Below are 24834 nucleotides of genomic sequence, written 5' to 3'. Positions count from 1 at the left end.
GCGGACGTCAGGCAGGTAACAAACACCAGCAAAGGAGGGTGACGATAGGGAGGGTTGGGGACCAGGGCAGGTGCACAGCCCCTGGTTCATCCCGAGCAGCCCAGACTCGAGCCAACTTCAGTCGATGGCTGCTCCATGGAGGTGTGGGGTCGGTGTTGCCATATTTTGTGATTTGTTTTTAAAAATTAACTTGGATATTCAGGCCATTATGTGAAATCTCTAAGTGATAAAAAAAAAAAAATCACTTTTTTGCTTTAGTTTCCACATATGAGAGAAAACATAGGACTCCTGACTCCTGCGTCTGGCTTATTTCACTTAGCGTGATGTTCTCCGGTTTCATTCATTTATCAGCAAATGCCATACTTTCATGCTTCTTTATGGCTGAGTAATACTCCATTGTGTATATATACCATGTGGTCTCTATCCATTCTGTTGGTGGGCACCTAGACTGGTTCTGGGGATGGGGAGGAATCCCTTTAAGATAGAAGGGGATCCCCAGAGCGGAGGAAGGGGATTGAGGGGGGTGGGAGGAGGGTCAGGAAAGAGAGAAACAGTGGAGTGAAATCAACCAAACCGTGCTATGTGCATGGATGACTATACCACAGCGAATCCCACCTCTATGTGTAGCGCTGGAGCCCTGGCTAAGCAGAAGCTATAAGTAAATAGAAGGCAGACTGGTCGTGCAGAAGAAGGGGAACCAGGGAGGGAGCGGGAGGGGAAGTACTGGGGACTGGAGCAAAGTACATCCCGCGCATGTGCGATCATGCCAAAATAACCCCGCTATTGTGTGATGCACTAGTAAAATTCTTAAAAAAAAAAAAACACCAGGACACATTTTCAGGCCAGATGGAAGAGCATTTTCAAAAACCCTAAGGCAAGTATGAGCTTGGTGAGTCCAACAAGCCGCAGGAGGTCAGGGTGGCTGGGACACGAGGCGCCGCGGGGAGGTGGAGCCAGGCAAGGAGAGGGGTCGGGGGAGTCGCCAGCCGCAGGAGGCAGAGGGCGGGGCACTGACCTTGAAGCGTGGCGGCCGAAAACAGGAGCTGGCGCCCAGGTCTGCCCTCCACCTGAACGACTCTGTAAGGTACTTCGTGCTTCTGCGTCTGTTTCTTCCCCTGAACAAGCAAGATGGGTGGCCCTGAGGGCAGCGTGGGACCCGCCGTGCCACGGCTAAGGCTGCTTTCCTCCCCCACCGGCAAAGCATCGTGGGCACCTGCCAGTTGCCAACCTGCCCACCAGACTTTACGCAATGAACTTTCCAGCTCCCTCCAAAATTCTCAGACCAGGAGTGGGCACACCTGCACCGAGGCCCGCGTGTTCCTTTGCCCCAGGCCTCTCCCAGCAGGCTGGCTCTGCCCTAAACCAGCCTCCTAGCCCACAGCTCGACGTGAGGTCCTGTTGAAGACCCTCTGCAGCAAAGCCCTCTACTCATCCGGCAGACCTCCATCAGCCCCCGTGACTGGACCTTTGGGATGCAGCTGGGGACAGGACCCTGGGATCATGGTGCCTAAACACACAAATAAACACCACGGTATCAGAGCACGGTGAATTCCACCCCGTGACCCCAGCAGAGCGAGAGTGGTCATTTCAGGTAGGGTACCCCCGCTGCACCCTTCGGCAGAGTGCTTGACCTTCAGCTCACCTTGACTGCAAAGCTGAAGACCTGCGTGCTTGAAAGGAGCTCCTTCAAACCTTCACCCGTCTCCTTATTTTGTTTATTCACGTACCCATCCCACCGGGACACGGTGAAGTCCGAGGTTTCCCCCGTCTTCTCCGGAGCCCTGGGGATCCAGAAATGGACAGGGGGTTCCACCCTCACAGGACCATCTGGTCTGAGGATCAGCGAAGATGCACAGCTAGCCAACCAAGTCCTGATGACTCTCGAGGCCGCGCAGGAGGTGGCCGGGCTCCAGGTGCCAGGAGCCAGGTGTGCCGGCGCTAGGACACCAAAGAGCTGGTGACTCGGGCTCACATAACAGCAGAGCAACTGGAGTATAGGGTGTGAGGTAGGGATCGGCAGCAAGTGGGGCCGAGACACATCCTCTCCCAATCAGGAGGAAGACAAGGAATGAAACAAACCCAAACGGCAAAGGGACCCCCCGGGGGCCCTGCTGGGGAGGCAGGGGACCTTCAGGGCCCAGGACAGGTGGGCAGGGAAGTCTCCCTCCTCCTGGTGGTCAGAGCCCCCGCTCCTGTCAATCACCTGCCTGTGGACCACTCATCTTGCTCGCACTAAGGGTCTCGTCCTGTGTCCTTTTCTACTGCAAGTCACAGCGTTACCTTGTTGTCACAACTGCAGGCATTTTACGGAGATTTGCTTTTTCTTTTTTTAAAATCTGTGCTTTGAACATTCAATGAAAAGCATATTTTAAGAAGTAAAGTTGGTCCAATTTGCATTTGAGAGAGACAGTGGGTGAGGAGGGTGTGGAGACCGGCCTCAAAGAGGCGAGACCACAAGGGAGACCAAGAAACAACCTAAGCTGAGACAGGAACAGCGGAAGGTGGGAGAGACACTGAGGGGCTGCATTTTACTATTAGGCTCAGGAATGTTTTAGGACCCCATGAATAATCGCCAGTGAAGCAAAAGGAGAGATGCAGGCTCTGCTGGCTCCTGTCCTGTCCTTCACGATGGCGTCAGGTAAGGTAAGAGTGACGGGAGGGGATCCGGTTGGGAGAGAAGGTCCAGGAGCTGGCGGGAAAGATGGACCCACAACTTGAAAAAGTTCAGGCCAGGACTGGAACTGAGGAAGGCCTGACTGTGGAGGTGCAAGTAGCAGCTTAGCTCCCCCAGGGAGAAGAGGGAAAGAGAGACCCAAAGAGGGACTGTAGGAGGGGACCCCAGCGCAGACCGAGAAGGACCCGCGCAGGAGAACCGGCCCGGGTCCCAGCTCCCGGTCATGGGGCCAGAGAGGTCTCCACCAGAAGCACCGGGTCAATGCCAGCCGACGCCCCAGGACTCACGCCAGGGACAGGGACGCGTCGACTGGGCTTAGCCGTGGAAGCTTAATGTGACATTTCCAAAACTGCCTCCAAGAACCCCCAGACTGAAGCTGGACGGCCATGGGCTGAGGACACGGTGGGGACGAGGAGGAAGCAGGGACGTCCTCCTGACGGGATTTTAAGTAGATGTTCAGAGGTGGGAAGGGGAGCCAGGAGACAAGAGCAGTAACTGTCACTCCCGGGTGACGACAGGTCACCTGAGGAGTCTCCAAATGTGGGTTTTCCGGGCCTTCGGGCCGCCGCGCTCTGGTTTAATCTCCCTGTGACGTGGCCCAGGTCTCTGCTCTGAAAACCTCCCGAGGTGGTGCTGATGTGCTGCTGGGGTTCGAGGACCTCGGAGCAGGAAAAGTGTGTGGCGTTGATGTGAGACAGCCGCTGTCCCAGAACGGAGAGGTTCTCGAGCAGGCGGGGGTGGCGGCAAGAAGCAGTCAACAGGCAGAAAAAAATAAACCAAAAATCCAGCTACGTAGGAGAAGTGAAGCTGAGAGAGCTTTTAGCTTTCTTTTTGTGTAGTAAAGTGGCAAAATGTTTTCCTGTTTCATGATACTAACCTTTAAACAGACCAGACTCTCATCTTTTAGAAATACACTTATATTTTTATCCCAGTGCAGAAGGCAACATAAGGTTCAGGTCCAGTTACAGAACACTAAATGATATAAATGAATCCCCAATAAAATTTCTTATTTTGATAAGTTTAAATTTAGCATTACAACTTTAGGTGGGAAAACACTAGCTTGATAAAATATTCCTTTAAACCTTTTAAAGACTTGTATACCTGGAAGATATGAACACATTTATTATATAAATAAGAGCAATAGAATCATAAGTACATTGATGTTTTTATATTAACCATGTTTAACTTTCAAAGAAAATTTAGACTTTGCAATGTAGTACAACACTCTAATAGTTGCTGTTTAACCAGAGTTGTATAAAACCCCAATTTTTAAGACTAGTTGTTCTAGAGAATAAAACTTAACAGATACAATGTTAAGAATAAATTAATGTTTTAAGAATTATTGGTCATTTTAGCATATAGACTGAAATTTAGTTTATATCAGTATATTAATATTTGACCTTAGAAAAAAAACTTGAATAGTTTTAACTGTTGTGTTACTTATATATACACATACACCTTTTAAAATTTATCCTTAATTTACACTTTTTTTAATCCCTTAATTAGACCCTCTTACTATTTATTTAGTTATATTACTTGCCTTATTTTATCACATAAATACATTTTTACCTAGGAACATTTTTTACTAAATATTTTTGATATCTAAAATCTTATAACGTTTTAATCTGTTGATCCCCTTTTTTTAAATGTATATTCTGAAACAACCCTTATAAATTTCTGAATTTAGATAAATTTCTCCATTTTAATCCAATGAAATATTTTGTTACTTACAGAACTCTATTTTAAATATAGTTCAAACTTTTGGACACTATATAGAATAAGACCTGTTAAGATTTTTAGTAACCATGTTTTCAGTGATAACACAAAGTAAATTTATATCCTCTTTTTATTTACCAATTTATGAAAGCACCAAAAATGTTTTAAGTATGTTACCCTGTGGAATTTAAGGAGTTAAGAGTACCTGATGCTATATTTAACAGTTAGCATTTTAACTTTTTAAACCCATCAGATGTGTCTAACAAACACATCCATGATCAATCCCATATATGTTAAATCTAATTTAGTTATTCTTTTAAAAACTAAGATATCAGAGAATTGTATTGAGTCATATCAGTCATTTCTTTCCTGTTGAAGAAAAACCTAGAAACAATGGATATTTGACATTTTATAAAATTAACATTTTATTTATTTTTTGACCACCTGGAAACAAAACTGTGTTAGTAACTTGAAAGCCATATTTTTGCTTACCCAATTTAAAACCTTTTAAATCATCTAAATCAAGAATATTTGGATCCATTTTTTTTTAAATTTATGAGCTTACATGTTAATTTTGGTACCAAATATATGTAGACATGACAATACATTGGTGTACATATACATAAAATAAACAGATGAACAAAGGCCTTATAGCTTATTTTTTAAACCCATTATATTGAGAGTTAACCCTTGTAAATTAGCCTTTGAATGAAACAGCATTAAGAAAACTTTATAGTTGGATAAAATAGGTCTGATCAAAAATTAACCTAGGCACACCAGGTCAAAATTATGTACTCAAAAAGATACAATTTAAAAAATCTTTTTGGCCTTCATCCTGATGTGGTCCCTCTCATCAGAGATGAAAAGGAATTAAGAGAATATAGACAAGGTTATGCCCTATCCCTTCCTGAAGGAGTTTCCCGAAGAGACAGCAAGGGAGCTGCTCCCATTGGTCTCCTTGGGAGAGCCCCTCAGGTTGGGGTCCAATTCTAAACTGGTTTTCCTGGTCTCCTGGACAGCAGCCATCAAAATTTTATCCTGGTGTTTTGGTGGACCAACTCCAATAGTTGGAAGTTCCAATTGGCAGCTGTTTAACTTTTTAATGTAAGCTTCAGCGAACATGGTTAAAAACCTTTTTAACCATTTTTTTTTTTCCAAATTTGACTATAAAACAATTGATCAAGACGTTCAGGCTGCCCAAAGACAATTTGGTGGTCCCCTGAGGGGGCCATCTGACCTCGAAAGTTGGTCATTCTCTCTCACAGAATTTAGAGAGAGAAAAGACATCGCAGCGGGTTCCGTAGTCACTGGCTCCCTTCTGGAATTCCTGGAAATCAGTTAACATGCGCTGGAGGGGAGCACATGACTGACGTGAGGGAGACTGACCCAGGCTTACGCTTAAGGGCAACAAAAAACAGGAAAGGACAAACAAACACAGAACAAAGACGCAGACAAGGGGCCACTCCAGATTCCAGACCAGAGGGTCTGAGCAACGTCTTGCCAGCCCCGGACTCGGGAAGTAATGCTGCATCCAGCCTTCCTCAGAGTCCCCAGATGCGGATCCGCCAGAAACAGACTTACCGGCCCCCCAGGGGTGCAGAAGCAGGTGACTCTCGGAGAATTTAGTTCAGTCCTGGGGCGGGCTCCACAGACCGTGCAGCCTGGGGCTGAGGAACGTCTCAGAGGCTTCCCTAGGAGCAACGCTGTGGCCTCTCCCCTCCGCAGGAGTTTCCAGGTCAGTGGTGAGCGGTGGTTACCCACCAGGCAGCGGATCTCGCTGGGGCCTCCAAATGTCATGGGACGCAACTTAAGAACAGACCGATCACCACTGAGAAGTCCAAATTTGAGAGTCTTTATTAAGCCGGCCAGCTGACTGTCTCACACAATGCCCCAAAAAGTGGCTATTGGGAGAACAGCCCTGACCACAGGGTTGTAGGGGTTCTTATACCAAAAATCACATCAATCATAAGTGTCTGTTGCTATGAGTCGAACTTACAAATTAACATCATGAGATCATCGACAGAGAGGGAAGTGGGTCAAAATGACCCTTACCTAGGTACAAACTAAAGAATGGTTACTAACATCCACACAATCACTGTTCACGTGGTACATTGTTTAGGAGCAATAGGAATCAAAAGAGAGCAATTCTTTACTACATAGGAGTTGCCATTGTATATTATTAAACATGTCACACCAAGTAACTGATGATGGGCACAGAGGTGGGGTGTTCCCTGGGAGAAGCTTATTTCCTACATAACATGGAGTCTCAGAGCAAAATGGAGTCTGTTTACTCATTTCCCTTAGAGTCTGGCCTAGAACATTCTCATGGAGCCAGATCTGTCAGCCCATCACAATTCCCTTCTGCTAGACCCGCCTCTTAAAGGCTCCACCACCTCTCAACGGCTCCACACTGGGATCCAGGCCTCCAACTCATGAGCCTTTGCAGCACAGAGCCATCTGAACTATGGTGACCACCCAAGAGGAAGGGGACAGGGGCAGTGAGCTTAATAAAGGAAAGGTCTGGTCTCATGCTGACTGTGGACCTCCCAGAGGAAGCATCCCCAGCTGAGACCAGAGACCAAGAGTTTGTGTGTAAATGTCCCCAGAAGATAGTTCCTCAGGGGCGGGACCTCCCTCTGTCAATCACAGCTCCACCACCAGGGGTTAACTCCATGCACTTGATCAATATCAAGATGGACAGTGTTCTATGACACCAAGCTGGGCCATTACTTTTTCCTCAGTGCCATTTGGCAGGAGAGGGATGCATGCTGGGAAGCGATTCAGTAGAGCTCGGGTTTGGGGCTCCAGGGTAACCTGGTAAGGCTTCAAAGATGGGGTGCTGGTCACACAGCACCTCTTGAGGGCAAAAGGAGAGAGATAGGAGGGACACCAGGCCCAAAAGTTAGCTCTGGGCTGTGAGATTGTTTTGGAAAGAAAGAGGAGCTACTAGAATCATCTGGGTAATGGAAGAGATCTGGTCACCCCAGGACACTCCAGTTGGAGAGGAGGGTCCCAATTCCTCATCATGGAAGAGAGAGCTCTTTATAAGCCAGGCTGCCTGAAGGTCAAGGCCCTGTCACTTAGGGGAGCTCTATCTGGGGAGGGAAGATGAGCCGAGGACCACTTTGTGGTCGCTCTGTGCCGGAGGCCGCGTGGCCTCTGCTGCAGGAACCGCCACTCAGCTGGCTCACCAAATTGCTTGGTTGTATTTAAAAGACAAAGAGGAAAATAAAACCCCAGCCCAAGGAGGAAGCGATTTTGGCATTAAATAAAAGGAATGTTTTTATCCTGCAATGAAAACGCTGTGATCTTGGAACACAATTTGCATAAACAGACAGTTTGGCTATAAACAACCTCACCAGTAACTGGTATTTACATATAGAACAACTCAGTCAAAACCCAATTAAAGGCTCTGATGGATCGGGATTGTCAAAACATTTAAAGGACTTCACAGCAGCCTGGCGATTTACACGCCTCGGCTGGTCCAGGCGCTCCTCCCGCTTCTCCTCCCATCTGTCCTTTGCCCTGTCCCAACATCCTGCCCGACCCAGGGACCCCCAGTGCACCTCCAGGTCTGGCGGCCTGGCCTCCAACAGGAGGAAGAGACCACAGAGGAGCCCAGCAGCCTTGGGGGCCTGAGGAGGAGCTGGAGGAGCAAAGGGACCAGGGCCCAGCTGCGGCCCAGCCTTGGAGACGTAGAAACAGGGACCAGGGCCCCATGGAGTCGGGGCGCGTGACGCCTCCAGAGGAGCTGCTCAGAGGAGGCAGGACTTCAGAGGACCAGGCCAGGAGGAGGCCGGACCCCCGGCACATTCCAGTCCAGCTCAGCCCCTCGGAGCCGAGTCTTGAGGAGGATGTTGGGAGGAGAAGAGCAGAGTGGGGCCACCAGGGCAGCCAGGAAACCTGCGCCAACGTGCCGACATGCCGGGGAAACCGAGGGGACTCAGGGCCCAGCCCCACCAGGGCATGGTGGCCACTGCCAGGCCTCAGGCCGTAGGCAGACCAAGACAAAGGCTCCCTCAGTTCCCCCGTCCCCGGCGCACCTGGGATCACCTGTGCCTCTGGGAGACTCCAGCTCCGAGGACCTGGGGAAGCCAGAGCAGACACGACCCAGGCCCGGATCCGGGGCCAGCAGGACTTCCAGGATCTCGCTGTCGCTGATGCCCTCTGGGGAGGGGGCTTCCACGGGCTTCTTTAACAATGCCAGCTGGGGCTGGGCCCGAGGGCCAAGCAGCAGGCAGCAAAGGCTGATGTGGGGAGGGAAAGAGGCAGAGGAGGGAGGGAGGGAGGGAGGGAGGGAGGGAGGAAGGAAGAGAGGGAGGAAGGGAGGGAGGGAGAGAGAGAGGGAGGGAGGGAGGGAAGGAGGGAGGAAGGGAAGGAGGGAGGGAGGGAGGGAGGAAGGGAAGGAGGGAGGGAAGAAGGGAAGGAGGGAGGGAAGAAGGGAGGAAGGGAGGGAGGAAGGGAGGGAGGGAGGGAGGGAGGGAGGAAGGGAGGAAGGGAGGGAGGGAGGAAGGAAGGGAGGGAGGGAGGGAGGGAGTGAGGAAGGAAGGGAGGGAGGAAGGGAGGGAGGAAGGGAAGGAGGGAAGGAGGAAGGGAGGGAGGGAGGAAGGGAGGGAGGGAGGAAGGGAGGGAGGAAGAAAAGGGAGGGAGGGAGGGAGGGAGGGAGGGAGGGAGGAAGAAAAGGGAGGGAGGGAGGGAGGGAGGGAGGGAGGGAGGGAGGGAGGGAGGGAGAGAGGGAGGGAAGAAGGGAGGAAGGGAGGGAGGGAGGAAGGGAGGGAGGGAGGGAGGAAGGAAGGGAGGGAGGGAGGGAGGGAGGGAGGGAAGGAGGGAGGGAGGGAGGAAGAAAAGGGAGGGAGGAAGGGAGGGAGGGAGGGAGGGAGGGAGGGAGGGAGGAAGGGAGGGAGGAAGAAAAGGGAGGGAGGGAGGGAGGGAGGAAGGGAGGGAGGGAGGAAGGGAGGGAGGGAGGAAGGGAGGGAGGGAGGGAGGGAGGAAGGGAGGGAGGGAGGGAGGGAGGGAGGGAGGGAGGGAGGAAGGGAGGGAGGGAGGAAGGGAGGGAGGGAGGGAGGGAGGAAGAAAAGGGAGGGAGGGAGGGAGGGAGGAAGAAAAGGGAGGGAGGAAGGGAGGGAGGGAGGAAGGGAAGGAGGGAGAGAGGAAGGGAGGGAGGGAGGGAGGGAGGGAGGAAGAAAAGGGAGGGAGGGAGGAAGGAAGGAAGGAAGTAAGAAAAGGGAGGAGGAAGGAAGGGAGGGAGGAAGAAAAGGGAGGGAGGGAGGGAGGAAGGGAGGGAGGGAGGGAGGGAGGGAGGGAGGGAGGAAGAAAAGGGAGGGAGGGAGGAAGGGAGGGAGGGAGGGAGGGAGGGAGGAAGGAAGGGAGGAAGGAAGGAAGGAAGGAAATGTGAACAGAGACAGAAAGAAAAAAGGAAGGGAAGGAGAAAAAGGAGAGAAAAAAAGGAGGTAAGGAAGAATGGAAAAAAGAGTCTTCAAAAATAGAAGAAAGGAAGGGAGGAGAGGTGGGTTCCAGAACTTTCCAGGAGTCACCTATGGTGGCCCCATGGAAGCTCAGAAAAATGACCCGGGTCGGCCACTGAGGTCCGGGGCGTGGGAAGTAGTCAGGGCGCCCTGCACTCCTGGGCACCGTGTCTGCCTGCTGCTCTCCAGCAGATCCGCTCCCGCTGACCTCAGGGCCCTCCGGTCCCCAGATGTTTTAGAATCTGAGCAGATGCCTGCTACCATGAAGGTACCCAGCCACGTGCAGTCCTTCTGTGGATAGATCCGCCCTGATTCCACTCACCACCATCAGCAGGAAGAGGGACCCGATCCTGAGAACACACCCCGGGCCCCGGGCCAGCAGCAACCTCCCGGCCTCGCCCGGGACCACCCTGACAAGCCAGCCCTGCTCTGCACGCAGCACCGCACGAGGCCGCCTGCTTCCTAAGCGTACCTAATTCTCTAAATGCAATGAGGAAACGGCAGCTCAGAGGAGCAAAGACGCCTGTGGGAACCGATAGGGCAGGAAAACAGGGGGACCAGGAATCCCCTGAATCCTACGCCTGCTACGGCAGAGCGGCTGCTTCTGGTTCTGGGTCACCTCCTTATCGAGGGTCCCGTTTCCATGTTGACGGCTTCGTCTGGAGTGGTTAAAGCAGAACTAAACAGATGTCCTACGTTACCATCAAAAGGTGGCAGCCTCGATCTTGTCTGCTCTTCTGATCTTATCTACTAGCAAAATCTGCTACGGGCTCCAAACCCCCAAAGGCCCACCAAGACGAATCCTGTGGCCCAGAATCAGGGAAATCAGAGGAAGAAATGGGACACATTGGGGCATCTTTCCTCGTGCAGGCTCAAGTCACCGCTATCTCATGGAGAAAGTCAAACGATTCAACCTTCTATGGTTGCGGACCAGGAACACGAGTTCTAAAAAAATAGAACCTGTTTTTTGTGGTGCAAGACAATTGGACGGCATCAACCTGATTTCGCTTCACAAATATTTATGGAGCATTTCCCCACCAGCAGCCGTTGGTCAGGGATTTGTTCTGTCTTGCCTCGTTTCTCACTCACAATAAAGACTGAGTTTCTTCATGTGAGTGTGTTGAAGAGCCTCCAGGGAGTCAAACAGCAACTCAGAGCTGCGCTGTGCTTTTGTGAATAAAGTTTTATTGAGACACAGCTACACTCGTTCATTTAGGCCTTATTCATGGCAGCTTTCCAACTACAAGAGCGGAGCTGAGGACACGGAGACTTCATGGCCAACAAAGCCTAAAATATTTACTCTCTGGACTGTAAGGAAAGCTTAGCTGACCCCCGGCCTAGAGGCCTGAGGGCCTTTCCAACCCGGATGCTCACTGGACACTCCAAAGAGGACGCCGAGGCAGAGAATGGGGCCTTTGGTCTCTGTGCTCCACCTGCTCTAAGTGGCAAGTGTCATGCAGTCTCTGGGGGATCCCCTCCGGAGCTGGGGTCCATGAAGCCACCCCTCCTCACGGCCTTCTTGCAGGAAGCCGCTCTGGCTGGAGTCCCCTCGGCCTCTTCAGCAGGACATTGTACTTCATGCCCCACCTCCAGAGCCCACAGGGCTGTCTGCCCCCTGAGGACTGGTCTCTGGGAAGCAGGGGAAGGGTCAGAAGATCCCACTAGGAGCGAGACCCGTCCTGAGAAGTACAGCAGCAGAGGGGACTGCGGGGAAGTCCCCGGAGACGTCAGGTCTGGGGTTTTCAGCCCCGACGGCAACCGGTCCCCTCTGTGGCCTCTCTGCCTGCACCCGGCACCTTCTGGTCCATTCTCCAGGAGTGACATGGCCGCCATGATCTTCTTAATCAAATCCCTTCCCATCAAGAATAATAAGCAAACCCTTCCCAGCAGTCACCAGTCCTCTGGCCCCTCACCTCCCTGGGCTTCCTCCTGCGCCCTCCACCTCCCCACCCTACCCAGCAGATGCCGATTCTCCAAATGCGCCATCTTGCTTCTCCCCCACACCCCTGTGAGGAGCTCCTCCATGGTGGTTAAGATTTCCCCATGGAAGAGCGGCTCCTCCTTACGCTGCCCCTGTTACGGGCATCTCCATCGCCGCCCTGTCTATGACTCACCACATTGTTCTAGAACAAGTGATTTTTAGAAATATATATCCCCGTAGTCAGAGTTCTCAAAGGGGAAAAAAGCTGGGCTAATTCATCTCCACAAGCTTGGTCCAAGGTCTAGCACATAGTAGGTGTTCAGTAAATGTTCCATGAATGAATGAATGGATGGACTTGACCAAAGTCACAAGTCCTAGGAGGTCAAGGCAGGTGGTCAAAGCAGACCTACCCTCCTGATCTTGCCGCAGCTTAGATGCCCTCTTCAAGGTCAGATTTAGGGTAGTCAGTTATGTCAGATATTTTTCCTGCTTTCTCTCAATTTCCTGAGCTTCTCTCAGAACTGCTTTCCTGAATCCCGAGACAAATAACTCCATGGAAGAACAAGGTCTGCAGATTCCAACCTAAGTGACCCCTGGGACAGGTGAGCAGCTGGCCTCTCTGGGATTCCCCAGCGATGGGGAATCATTTGGACGCAATCATGGAGACAGCAACACACGTACAGAATTTTGTTTACAAGCTCTTTTGCCATTTCTGATTCTCACACATGCAGAAATTAAAAAGGCCATAGGTTAGTAAGACTGAGACCCAGAGAAGCTGAGGACACGAATAAGGTCACTCAGCAATACGCCGCTAGACAAGAGTGGGCCCTGGGCCACTTGCCTGGCTCTCTGTCCGGGTGACTTCCAGGGGACAGGCATCCAGTTCTCGGATGAACCTACATCTTCAGGTTCTTCCCCAGAGTATACGCAGTGGGAAAAGGGGAGAATTTCAATTCTAAAGATCCCGCTCCCCAAAGTCCTGACTGTCACCGTGACCTCCATTGCCACCACTGTCACTGGAGGCCTGTATGGGTCGAGAGTCTCCTGGTTCTAAGGGCAGAAAGCCCTCCTCGAAATGATGGACGACACTAATAACAATAGTAACAAAAACAGTAGTGGAAGCGCTTCCTGCCGCCGGGACCTCAGAAGCCTCGGCACTGGCTCCTCAGGAACCGCTAGGACCAGGTCTGGATCGGGCAGGGATCTCTGCCCCTCCTGCTCCGTTTTCTGGTCCTCTCCACCATATTCAGTTTTGGGAGGGCCCTCCTCTTGTGGAAGCCCCCGGCGGCACCAGATTCACACACATTCCACCTCATCATGTCCAGCCCGTCAGATCTCCCTCCGGATCACCCTTAAAGAGCCCTAGATGGCGCTCGCCTGTAATCCCAGCAGCTCGGGAGGCTGAGGCGGGAGGATCCTGAGTTCAAAACCAGCCTCTGCAAAAGTGAGGTGCTAAGCAATTCAGTGAGACCCTGTCTCTAAATAAAATTCAAGATAGGACTGGGGATGTAGTTCAGTGGCCACATGGCCCTTGAGTTCAATCCCCAGTACACCCACTACCCCAAAAAAAGCCTGGGTGGAATTAGCCAGGCAGAGTCACCTACATCTGCAATCCCAGAGGCTCGGGAGGCTGAGGCAGGAGGATTGTGGGTTCCAAGCCAGACTCAGCAACTTAGTGAGGTCTTAAGAAACTTAGCAAGACCCTGTCTCTAAATAAAATATAAAAAGATAAAAAAGGGGTGGGGGGGCTGGGAATGTGGCTTAGGGTAAAGCACCTCTGGGTTCAATCCCCAGTTCCAAAAATAAATAAATAAAAGAAGGAGTGGAATCGCACCAGCCTGCGACAGGAGGAGGGTCACGTGTGCACAGTGGCTGTGGGTCCCGAGACCTGAACCCGCCTGCCAGCCTCAGGCATGGGTCAGCTCGGGGGCTGCGGGTGACATCAACCCTACCCAACCTCACCCGCTAAGAATGGCGCAGAGGCCACTTCCCCAAAAGAAAACCCAGGTGTCGTCATGAGAAAGGTGGAGGAAGGGACGCAGGACGCAGCAGGACTCCCAGGCACGACAGCGTGGTTTTTTGTCTTTTTTTGAGCTTTGACTCCTACGTGTGAACACCGGAGTGGGCGACGCCTACCCTTCAAGGTGGAGTCACACGGAAACAAACGGAAAGGACGCGCAGCTCCTAGCAGAGCCACGACGTCCCCCTGGGACCCTGCCCTCCGGGTCCCCATGCCTCTGCGATGGCGCAGGCGTCCCTGCTCCGCTGCGCGGTCAGCTGCATCTCTGCCGGGCGGCCCGGCCGCTCCACTTCCAGTGGCCCCGGCGGATGCGTCTTCCACCACCGCGGGGTTCAGGGGCCCGCAGCGCCCAGGGTGCTGACCCAGCCGGCCCTGGACCCCGTGAACGCCAAGGCCACCTGAGCTGGACTCCCCCGCAGGTGCAGCGCCACACCCTCCTTCAGTCCCAGCCCCGCGAGTGGCTCACGTATTTCTTCCTCGGGTAAGCTCAGAAAAAGAAGAAGAAGGGGAAAAAAGGATAAAAATAAATATATGCATATAGACCCAACCCTACAATTTGGAATCCTCGTTCTATTATCTCATAAAACATCATGTGCACATCATAATTTCCATCCAGAGAGAGGACCTGCCAGGCAAGCCCTGAGGTGCATACGAATGACCCTCCTCAGCCCCTGGTTACAAGGGGCCAGCTTCAGCAGCCGACAGTTTACTTGACAAATACCTAATAAAGCTTAAATAATTGTTGAAAGCAGACAAACAGAAGCGAAGAACCGGGAGAGATGGCGCGGTAATAAATCACAGCCCAGAGGACGGATCGCCAGCGCTGCAGGGGAAGCGATTCCAGGAGGCAGAGTGGAGGCTGGAGGCAGGGACTGGAGGCAGGGACTGGAGCCCCAGGGGCTGGACCGAGCAGGAAGACACGGGAGGCACCCGGGGGCTTTCCGTGGGACACCCTTACATGCTTAGCAGATTGCCTTTCTTAGCTCTTCCAGAAGGAAGAGAGTCCAGGGAGAATAAAATACACCCCCTTGTCTGACCGCCCAGTGTGGAGCAGGCTCAGGCCTCTAAGTATCACACCCCCTTTATGAGCTCCACCCTGACCCCGTGGCCCTCAGGAAGCTGAAAGCACTCAAGTCTTTCTAGGTCACCATCCCATGAACTTGACCTGCAGTCCCCGTTCCTGATGGACTTGAGAGGTTATCCCAGACTCTTCACTCATTCACAGACTCATTCACTGGTTCAGCAAACATTAGGTGCCAACTATGTGCCAAAAAGAACAATAAACTTTTGTCTAGCCAGGATGGAAGTGGGAAGAAAGCATTAAACACACAAGGGTGCATGCTTGGATACAGAAGTTTGGGGAGTTCATAGAGCTTGACCTGATCTGGGACAAGTGTGCAATGGGAAAAAATTCCCAGAGGTAAAGGCACTTAAGCTGAGCTCCAACGGGGTACAGGAGTGAAGGGAGGGCGTTTCAGGCGACAGCATAGCAGGTGAAAAGGCCCTGTGGTGAGGTCTTTCTGACTTGAATGCATGGCAACTCCCCTTCCCTTAGAACCTCACCACAGAGTGAGTACCTCACTCCCCAATCTGAGTCCATTAATGGTAAGTTGCCATTTACTAAAGTAAGTGTTCTGATACCGATTTTAGAGATGAGGACACTGAGCCACAGAACTGTTATGGACTGGTTGTTGCCTAGGGGATCGTAGAATGTACTCCAAACACCCAGACCTATCTTTGTCTCTCTTTGCGCCTCAGCCCCAGCCTAGGGAACCTCCGTAATTATTCAGAGTGCTTTTGGGAAAGATGCTTCCCTGTCCTGCTGTCTTCTCATCTGGAGGCCAGAACTCTCCTGGAGACCCATGTGCCTTCATTACCAGTGACAGGAGCCCTCTCAAATGCACCCCTGAAGTCCAGCCACGCACACACTCCACAGACGCTGCCTTTTACCTAGGTTTCCGCTGCCCCCGAGAGATGGTGTGCACCTTTCCTTCCAGAACCCCGATATCAGCCTCTACAGCTGTGTCCACCTCCACAGCTTTATCTCCCTACGTGGGAAGAAGGTACAACCTGATGTGAGCCATCGCTGGTTTGGGATGAGCCTATGACAGATATTCTGCTTGAGAAACACGGACGTTACATGGACTCTTACTTATCCATTCTCAAAACCCACAAGCCAGCACCACCGCAGAGACACCGTGTTCTATAAAAACTGGCAACATTCTGACACCCCCACCCCCCACTGACCAAGTTCTGAATACTTTACACGCCTTCACATTTGGGTAACAATTCACAAAGAGCCTTTCAAACATCATCACCAGGGTGATTTGGCAGAGAGCCCCCTCTCAGTTGGAGGATAGTTAAGGACTAAACTTGGGGTTTTGTTTTGCTTGTTTTTCTGAGACTGGATCTTTCCAAATGGTTTCTGTGTGGAAGTGTGATCTTCATGTCAGAAACTTCTATTTGGGGTCTAATATTTCTACAGAAGTGTGTTATAGCCACAACTCTTTCAATTACATGTAAAAAAGAAAAAGAAAAAGAATCTAAAGTAGGCTTGAGCAAAAGAGAATTAACTGCCATAAAACTGGGAAGGATACCAAGGTAGCTCCTAAGATGAAAGACCTACAACTGAGCTTTAGGAAGCTCAACTCTCCCAACACCCTCTCCTGCTGCCTTAAACCCTCTGCTTTATTTCTGCTTGGTTCTAGGTTCACTCTAAAACAAATGAAAAACAACCAAATACACAAACAAAACTCTCCATATTGGGGGGAGGATGGTGATGGAGAGCCCCCAATCACATCCCCTCCCCCAGCATACCAAAATTAACAGATTAGAAAAGAATCTAGGGGGCTGGGGAGATAGCTCAGTCAGTAGAGTGCTTGCTTTGTAAGCACAAGGCCCTGAGTTCGATCCCCAGCACCAAAAAAAAAAAAAGAAAAAGAAAAAGAAAAGAATCTATTCCATTGCTTCTGTAAGTCCCAGGGAAGAACTCTGTTGGTTGGGCTTGGATCACATGCCCACTGCAAAGGGCACTGTGATTGGCCAGATCTGGGTCACATGACCATCCTTGTTGCAAACAGTCAGGACCCATGACCAGAAGACAGGAAACGAAAGGGGAAAAGTTTTGAAAATCCAAAATCAATAGATGCCCCGCCTAATGTAAACAGGCAGTTACATAATACACTTTTAAATCCCTAGTGTTTTTTTAATATCTTTAACCCAGACAACCAACTCTTTTAAACATAGTTTAAGAGAGGAAACATGTAGAATAATGTATGTACAAGAATTCTGTTGTAGCATTGTTTCCAAGATGAAAAACTACCTGAAATGTATAACATTAAATTATTACATATTGAATTCAATGGGGTGTTACTAATCTTTGAATTTCATGACTGATTTCTATACATACTAAAGAGAAAATAGTTTATAATATGTTAATAATTTTTAAAAAATCAGTTATCAAAGCATATTTATCCAAATTTGTGGTTTATTAAGAACAACATATCTACCCAAAGGAATAGCTTTTGGAATGAGGGAAGAAATGGGTTTCCTGAGCACAAAAATGTCCTCTTTCTTATATGGTTCTGGGTCACCAGGATGTATTCACCTTATGAAAATTCACCAAACTGTCCATTAACAATGTCTGAATTTTTATTTATGCACACTATGCATAAATTTTAAAAATATTTTTTGCAAATGTATGTATTTAAAGAAACTTGTTTAGCATGATTTTTCTCTGGATGATGTAATTAATAGTGATTTAAAATTTATTCTTTATAAAAATCATCAGTTTTTATAATAAGTAGGCATTAGTTACATAAGCAGTTACAAACTTCCCATTGGTAGTTGGAAAATGCAGAGTACCTGAATGAGATAAAAGTACTAGAATTTCAATAGGAAGTAGGACTAGTTATTTTGTAGAGTACATAAAAGATGCAAATTAAACATGTTTATGAGATGGGGTACGTTGGAATGTATTGCTTGGGATAGATGCTATAACAAATAAGCCTGACAAAATAATAACTCAAACGCAACAGAGACAACACTGTTGGTTTAAGGAACATATTTCATATTGGCAGCGGGCTCGACTCCATGCTGACATTCAGGGATTCAGGCTGATGGTGACTTTTCCTTCTGAATTGCTTTGGAGGTCTTTGTCTTTCTGATCATTTACATTCTTTACCACAGGAAATGAGGACCATGGAAGCATGTCTACTGGAAGTTTTGGGGGCCAGGACTGGAAGTGCCTCCTAAGACCTCTGCCCAAATTGCATTAGAAAGAGCTTAGCTGCAGTCGCAGCTGTTTTCAAGGGAGGCTTGGAATTGCAGACCCTGGCTGGGTATCTACATGTTCCTTTGAGATTCTTCTTGTGAAAGCAGTGAAATGGTTTTAGTGGTGTCAACAGTTGGGTGGCATTGTCCGTCGGTGGGCGAAGGTAGTGGTGGGGAGGAGAAGGAGAAGGGGGAAGTAGAGGAGAGAGAAAGAGGCCGTTGATTTCAGCAGGGTCCCTCTGAGAAGCCCAGGTACGCAGTCTGAAGCCCCAGCCGTGCCACACCACAGTGATGCTCAGAACTCACAGGTGAAACAGGTAGCAACGTCCTGTGGATGGTGGCTCGGCAAGGGCTTTGGCCATAGTGCAAAGTAGAAGCACAGTCGTGTCCCCCCGTGGGCAGGACTTGGCGAGGTTCCCTCTAGCGGGTATCTACAGCACAAGACTGAGCAGAAGACTGTCCTCTCTGTGGCCCTGCCCTGGTAAGTCCTGTTCAGAGTCTGATCCGGGTTAAGGTTCCAGGTGGGGACCAGTGACTCCAGATGGGACCAAGAAAGAGCCAAGCACCAAGGCTGCATCTGCTAAATGTTCCAAAGGGATGCTTAAATGCCTGCCTCTGTCCCTCTGTCACAGGGACAATGAAACACAGGGCCAGAGGCCTGATGTTTTTAAAATCTCCAGATTCTACCTGGCTTCGTCTTTGTCTTTCCCAAATAAACTGTGCACAAAAGGGGTCTCCGTGACCGCCGGGCGCTCTCTGAGTCTTTGGGAGGTGCACCTGGGGCCAGCCCACCAGCACCAGGCCCTTTATCTATACAGAGAACCGCCAGGCGCAGCTCCTCCTGCTAGTGACACGCGGGTGCAGAGGCACCTGTGACTGAATACTCCCCAGAACGTATTGGCAGATAGCACACGCACCCCAAAACCAATGAGGGAGCTATCTCCTCCACACAACAGGCGCGAAAGGAGGAAATGCCGGGCGTGCCCCCAGCCCGGCCCAGCTATGTCGGCGCTGGCACGGGAGAGGATGACGCACCAGCCCGCACACATACGGATTCCGATTCCCGCAATTATGCGCCTGGGCCATTTTTCCCCTTTATGGATCCTCGACACTTAACCTACTCAATGGTTTTTATTTGCATTGATCACATTTTATGGTATGATTAAATTTGTATGGAAGAGAACCAATTAGTTTTGTTTTACACTTATTGAATGCACTTTATAGTCAGACAAATTAACTCTCCACAGTGAGGTTGATTTATCCAGCGGCAGGAGGCTTGATGGGCCGTGGGGGTCTCATCCCCAGAGGCACAGGGGTGGCGGAGACAGATGGGCGGGTGCTGGAGGAGCAGGTGCCTGGGAGAAGTGGAAGTAGGAGACCACCCAGCCGGTCCCTGAGGAGCCAGGGGTTTCCCTCAGGAGAGTGAATGTAAGGCTCTGCACCTGGTGAATTTCAGGAGCCAGCGAAGGCTTGGCTGGAAGAGGAAACGTTCTCTCCAGCGGGACAGAAAGAACAACGGGTAGACTTCCAGTTCCAACCAGCAACCCCAGCTTTGCATCCATCCTGCTATGGGACCGGGCCAACCATTGCATTTCTTTGAACCCCGGTAAGGAAGTTGGTCCAGTGGGAGAGGAAGAGGAGGAGGGAGCGGGAGGAGGGCTTCGGAGGCGGGCAGCCGGGAGGGGTCATCTCCCTGTGTGATTGCTGTCAGCATCTGGCCTGAGAACACCCAGGAAAATAATTCGGAAACTGCAAACCATCCCTCTCTGCCAGCTTTCCTGGAAACAAAAGTTAGAAGCAGCATCTCATCCTGGAACACAAAGGGCATTCAGAAACAAAAGGCCGAAGTTGGAATCTCTGATGCTTCCCAGCTGTGTGGTATGGTGGCCGTCACTTAACCTCTCTGAGCTTAAGTTCCCATTCCTGTAAAGTGATGTCATTGCCATGGTATCTAATGAAACGGTCCAGACAGCAGTATATTTCCCCTGGATACCCTAAGAAAACGGCGGCTCCCCCACCTCCATCTCCCCACTCTCTTCCCACAGCACCTGCCTGGGTCTGCCAGGGCTGCCAGAGCAAGGGACCGCATGCTGGGCAGTTTCAGCAACAGAAGTAGCGCTCCTGGTCTGCGGGATTGAGGTGGGGGTGGAGGGTCCAGCGGGGAAGCTGTCCCCTGGTCCTCTCTCTCTGGCCTGCGGAGGGCCATCTTCTTGCTGGGTCTCCACGGGGGTTTAGCACCCCTGGTGCCTCTGCATCCAGATTTCTTCTTCTGATGAGGACAACAGTCGATTCGACCGGGAGCCCCCTCAGGGCCTCGTTTGAACGGTCACTCTGGAGGCCGCGTCTTCGGGTGCAGTCGCATCGCGTGCGGGGTCGGAGCTTCCGCCCTGGTTTTCTCGGGGTGCACTCCGCCCCCCACAGTGCCTCGCCCCGGGCCGTGTCTTCCTCTGCAGCCGTGTCTTCCTCTGCAGCCGTGTGCTCCGGCAGACTGTGTCCTTTGTCCCCTGGACCTCACCCTTCAGAGGATGCCTGGTACCCAAGAGGCACCCCATAAATATCCGCCAAGTCAGTTAAGGAGCAGGGTTCGGTATCGCGGCCCTTGTGGATTTTCCTAGTCCTGGTGTGAAGTCGCCCACCCACAGCTGGACTACAGCTGGTCATCTCCGGAGGCCCTCGAAGCCCGAAGCCTGGGCTTAGCTTCTGTCACCTTTTCCCTGTGGAAGGAATGAGGCAGGGAGGACAGACAGACAGGACGAGGGCCTCGGAGAAGGGGGGGGTGAGGAGAACAGCCCTGCCATCGTGGAAGATGTCAGGCCGCGAGGACACCCGGGCACTGCCCCCCACAGCTTCCGTCGGACAGCTCCCTAGGGACCCCTGCCCGACCCCTGGCAGCGGCCACACCACCATCTTCTCCAAAGCCCTTCCTGGTGGGCCAGCGAACCCTCAGCCCAGCCTTATGTGAAGAACAGACTTGCTGGAGAAGACAGAACCGAGAGCTGATTGGCCCCTTTCCCAATCCCCTGCCCCGCCCCCCATCACCCCTGAGGACAGACGGAGTTCAGGGACCCGACCCCAAGGCCACAGACGCCACGGGCCACCCTCTCCTGGGACCCCCTGCCTCTCCGGGGCTCTGCCTCCTCTCTGTGACTCTGATAAGCCCCCTTGCTCTGCTCTCACCCTCCTGTCCCTGGATCTCATCCTTCAAGCTGGGGAGACCCGGAGCCCACTCTCCCACGCTGCACAGTACACTCTGACCCCAGAGTTCAGAGTCCACCCAGGACTTGCTTCTTCAACATGCTGTTTCTTAAAAGTCATGAAAACTCAGAGCTGCAGGGTCAGGAGGGAATTTAGTGAGCTCTGTTTCCAGTTAGAGAGCAGGGAAGGAAACTCCCTTTCTTTCCTCGGTGACCTCTCCATCACCTGCTCCTGGGACCAGACTCTGGAAGCACCCAGACACGCTGTGGGAGGGACCTGACCATTAGAACGTGTTAATCTGTGTATGCAGTGAAATATAACCAGAGAGGTTCTTTGGGGAACAGGTGTGTAACAGTGAAAAATGGAAATAAATATCTCTAAGCAGGAAAAAGAGTAATACGCTGATTTGTCCCTATGGTAGGGTGGCTTTCCTCAATTCAATAAGTTCATTAGATCTCCATGCACCCAAACAGATGTCTCCCAAAGCGTGATACCGATAGGCACAATATGATACTGTAGAATGTACAATACGATATTGTACCCAAATAGGTACTGTACACCCATAGATTCCTTTGTATATATTGCGTATTTAATTGTGCGCTGAGTGATGGGGAGACATTCTGCAAAATGCTTCGTCCTCTGCAGACCTCACAGAGTCCACTCACACAAACCCCGACAGCTGGGCAGGGGGAGCTTCGGAGACCACCACCATAAGCACGGTCTGTCATCGGCCGGAAGATGCCGATGCATGCACAATGGGAGATGTGTACATACTGATTTCTCAATGCTACACATCATGAGCAGTAAAAGGAGAAAACCATGCCCGGAGAGGGGGTAAACCTCAGAGCAGAACTTGCCCCTGAGAAGGGACACAGGACAGTAGCTTTTAACACTGTTTAATTTGTTGCCTAGTAAATTATTTAAATATAAAATAATTAATACTTTACCAAAAAAGCCCGGAGCAAGTAAGGTGAACTGCCCACATGGTTGCGTCTTGTACACAGTCGAAGGCTGTCTTATTTCCCGGGCTTCTCCGCGGCCAAGTTAGGGCTGCGTTTTCTGATGTGGTCTGTGGACAGGGAAGCCTGGTTTCCAGTCGAGTGACACTGGGCTCTTGTTCCAGCTCTGGTCCTCACCAGACCGGCTGGGATCCACCTTCTTCCTCACCCACACCACACGCACCGCCTTCCCAGGCGGGAGAGCCCGCAGGGCGGCGGGCAGCGTCTGAGGCCGGTCCTCCAGCCGCACTGCGTTCAGACTCTGCTCTCCTCCGCCCTCCTGCTCCTCTGGCCCTTCCATGTTTGCAGAGTGTGCTGTGTGCATACTGATGTCCTGGTCCTCTGAGCCCCTGGTCTGGTGTGTGACACATCCATGACCAACGTCCTAACTGGAGCTCACCTTGCAGAACGACGTCACCCACCCGCCTGGGGAGGAAGTGGATTGGGAGGAGAGATCAGCTGGGACATCGACCCCAGCCACCTCCAAGGGACGACGGGGCCACCCTGGAGGATAAGGCAGGGCAGGGATCCCAGGCAGAGGCGTGTTGGCGTTTGAAGATGGAAGGTCCTCTGGGTGGCCACCGCAGAGAGCACGTCCTGGGAATGCAGTGGAAGGCACCAAAGGCTGTCCTCGAAGGCACCGTGACTCCAGGGGAAGCTCCCTGACCCGCCTGTTGATGGCTTCCTGTGCCAGCTGGCCGCGTGTGTGGCCCCGCCCTCTCTGTCTGATGTTCCTTAGCAAACGGTGGAAATAGGTGGGCGGCAAGGCAGCAGACTGGGCGCATGGTCGGGTTGATCTTGCCCACCCCGCTGTGCCCCAACCCCCGTGACGGGGCAGCGCTCCCGCCACAGACTGGTGTCCCTGTCTGTCTCCTTGACGCTCAGTAATGTCTACGCTCTTCTGGCCAAAAGCTGTGTTTGTAAGACCTTTTTATGAGTGCATGACAGTCACGCCTAGTAATGGGGCTCATTTTGACATGGTCCTGCGTACCCAGGAGATACTTTGCTCCACTCCAGTCCCTAGAGCTTCCCCCTCTGTCCCCAGAGCTTCCCCCTCGGTCCCCAGAGCTTCCTCTCAGTCCCCAGAGCTTCCTCTCAGTCCCCAGAGCTTCCTCTTCAGTCCCCAGAGCTTCCTCTTCAGTCCCCAGAGCTCCCTCTTCAGTCCCCAGAGCTTCCTCCTCATTCCCCAGAGCTTCCTCCTCAGTCCCCAGAGCTTCCTCCTCAGTCCCCAGAGCTTCCTCCTCAGTCCCCAGAGCTTCCTCCTCAGTCCCCAGAGCTTCCTCTTCAGTCCCAGAGCCTCCTCCTCAGTCCCCAGAGCTTCTCCCTAGGTCCCCAGAGCCTCCTCCTCAGTCCCCAGAGCTTCTTCCTCAGTCCCAAGAGCTTCCTCCTCACTCCCCAGAGCCTCCTCCTCAGTCCCCAGAGCTTCCTCTCAGTCCCAAGAGCTTCCTCCTCACTCCCCAGAGCTTCCTCCTCAGTCCCCAGAGCTTCCTCCTCAGTCCCCAGAGCTTCCTCTCAGTCCCCAGAGCTTCTCCCTCAGTCCCCAGAGCTTCCTCCTCAGTCCCCAGAGCTTCCTCTCAGTCCCCAGAGCTTCCTCCTCAGTCCCCAGAGCTTCCTCCTCAGTCCCCAGAGCCTCCTCCTCAGTCCCCAGAGCTTCTCCCTCGGTCCCCAGAGCTTCCTCCTCAGTCCCCAGAGCTTCCTCCTCAGTCCCCAGAGCTTCCTCCTCTGTCCCCAGAGCTTCCTCCTCTGTCCCCAGAGCTTCCTCCTCAGTCCCCAGAGCTTCCTCTCAGTCCCCAGAGCTTCCTCCTCAGTCCCCAGAGCCTCCTCCTCCGTCCCCAGAGCTTCCTCTCAGTCCCCAGAGCTTCCTCCTCAGTCCCCAGAGCTTCCTCCTCAGTCCCCAGAGCTTCCTCCTCTGTCCCCAGAGCTTCCTCCTCTGTCCCCAGAGCTTCCTCCTCTGTCCCCAGAGCTTCCTCTCAGTCCCCAGAGCTTCCTCTCAGTCCCCAGAGCTTCCTCTCAGTCCCCAGAGCTTCCTCCTCAGTCCCCAGAGCTTCCCCCTCTGTCCCCAGAGCTTCCTCCTCAGTCCCCAGAGCTTCCTCCTCAGTCCCCAGAGCTTCCTCTCAGTCCCCAGAGCTTCCTCCTCAGTCCCCAGAGCTTCCTCTCAGTCCCCAGAGCTTCCCCCTCTGTCCCCAGAGCTTCCTCCTCAGTCCCCAGAGCTTCCTCCTCAGTCCCCAGAGCTTCCTCCTCAGTCCCCAGAGCTTCCCCCTCTGTCCCCAGAGCTTCCTCCTCAGTCCCCAGAGCTTCCTCCTCAGTCCCCAGAGCTTCCTCTCAGTCCCCAGAGCTTCCCCCTCTGTCCCCAGAGCTTCCTCCTCAGTCCCCAGAGCTTCCTCCTCAGTCCCCAGAGCTTCCCCCTCTGTCCCCAGAGCTTCCTCCTCAGTCCCCAGAGCTTCCTCCTCAGTCCCCAGAGCTTCCTCTCAGTCCCCAGAGCTTCCTCCTCAGTCCCCAGAGCTTCCTCTCAGTCCCCAGAGCTTCCCCCTCTGTCCCCAGAGCTTCCTCCTCAGTCCCCAGAGCCTCCTCCT

The sequence above is a fragment of the Sciurus carolinensis genome, chromosome 18 (assembly GCF_902686445.1).
Source record: "Sciurus carolinensis chromosome 18, mSciCar1.2, whole genome shotgun sequence".
NCBI lineage: Eukaryota > Metazoa > Chordata > Mammalia > Rodentia > Sciuridae > Sciurus > Sciurus carolinensis.
Note: the sequence above shows the minus strand (reverse complement) of the source record.